Below are 1,921 nucleotides of genomic sequence, written 5' to 3'. Positions count from 1 at the left end.
ATAGAGACCCATCAATTACTGTACTTTGTGGGGAGTGGGAATAGAGAACCATCAATTACTGTTCTTTGTGGGGAGTGGGAATAGAGACCAATCAATTACTGTACTTTGTGGGGAGTGGGAATAGAGAACCATCAATTACTGTTCTTTGTGGGGAGTGGGAATAGAGACCAATCAATTACTGTACTTAGTGTGGGGTGGGAATAGAGACCCATCAATTACTGTTCTTTGTGGGGGGTGGGAATAGAGACCCATCAATTACTGTACTTTGTGGGGAGTGGGAATAGAGACCAATCAATTACTGTACTTAGTGTGGGGTGGGAATAGAGACCCATCAATTACTGTTCTTTGTGGGGGGTGGGAATGGAGACACATCAATTACTGTACTTAGTGTCGGGGGTGGGAATAGAGACCCATCAATTACTGTACTTTGTGGGGGGTGGGAAAAGAGACCCATCAATTACTTTACTTTGTGGGGGGTGTAGAAGAGAGACCCATCAGTTACTATGCACTGTGGGGGGTGGGGAATAGAGACCCATCAACTACTGTACACTGTGGTTGTTGGGAATAGAGAGCCATCAGTTCATGTGCACTGTGGGGGGTGGGGAAAAGAGACCCATCAATTACTGTGCACTGTGGGGGGAGGGAATAGAGACCCATCAGTTACTGTGCTCTGTGGGGGGTGGGGAATAGAGACCCATCAATTAATTAACATTGTGGGGAGAGGGGAATAGAGACCCATCAATAACTGTACATTGTGGGGGTGGGGGAGTATAGAGACCTATCAATTACTGTACATTGAGGGGCGGGGGGGGGGGGGGGAGAATAGAGACCCATCAATTACTGTACTTCTTGTGGGGTGGGAATAGAGACCCATCAATTACTGTAAATTGTGGGGGATGGGAATAGAGACCCATCAATTACTGTACTTTGTGGGGAGTGGGAATAGAGACCCATCAATTACTGTACTTTGTGGGGAGTGGGAATAGAGTCCCATCAAGTACTGTACTTAGTGTGGGGTGGGAATAGAGACCCATCAATTACTGTACTTTGTGGGGAGTGGGAATAGAGTCCAATCAAGTACTGTACTTAGTGTGGGGTGGGAATAGAGACCCATCAATTACTGTACTTTGTGGGGAGTGGGAATAGAGTCCCATCAAGTACTGTACTTAGTGTGGGGTGGGAATAGAGACCCATCAATTACTGTACTTTGTGGGGGGTGGGAATAGAGACCCATCAATTACTGTAAATTGTGGGGGATGGGAATAGAGACCCATCAATTACTGTACTTTGTGGGGAGTGGGAATAGAGCCCCATCAATTACTGTACTTTGTGGGGGGTGGGAATAGAGACCAATCAATTACTGTACTTTGTGGGGAGTGGGAATAGAGTCCCATCAAGTACTGTACTTAGTGTGGGGTGGGAATAGAGACCCATCAATTACTGTACTTTGTGGGGAGTGGGAATAGAGTCCCATCAAGTACTGTACTTAGTGTGGGGTGGGAATAGAGACCCATCAATTACTGTACTTTGTGGGGAGTGGGAATAGAGACCAATCAATTACTGTACTTAGTGTGGGGTGGGAATAGAGACCCAACAATTACTATACTTCGTGTGGGGTGGGAATAGAGACCCATCAATTACTGTACTTTGTGGGGAGTGGGAATAGAGACCCATCAATTACTGTACTTAGTGTGGGGTGGGAATAGAGACCAATCAATTACTGTACTTAGTGTGGGGGGTGGGAATAGAGACCCATCACTTAATGTACTTAGTGTGGGGGGTGGAAATAGAGACACATCAATTACTGTACTTTGTGGGGGGTGGGAATAGAGACCCATCAATTACTGTACTTACAGTGGGGTGGGAATAGAGACCCATCAATTACTGTACTTAGTGTAGTGTGGGAATAGAGACCCATCAA

Source organism: Heterodontus francisci, chromosome 35, assembly GCF_036365525.1.
Source record: "Heterodontus francisci isolate sHetFra1 chromosome 35, sHetFra1.hap1, whole genome shotgun sequence".
Taxonomy (NCBI): Eukaryota; Metazoa; Chordata; class Chondrichthyes; order Heterodontiformes; family Heterodontidae; genus Heterodontus; species Heterodontus francisci.
The sequence above is the reverse complement of the archived record's forward strand: the minus strand, read 5'-3'. Positions refer to the sequence as shown.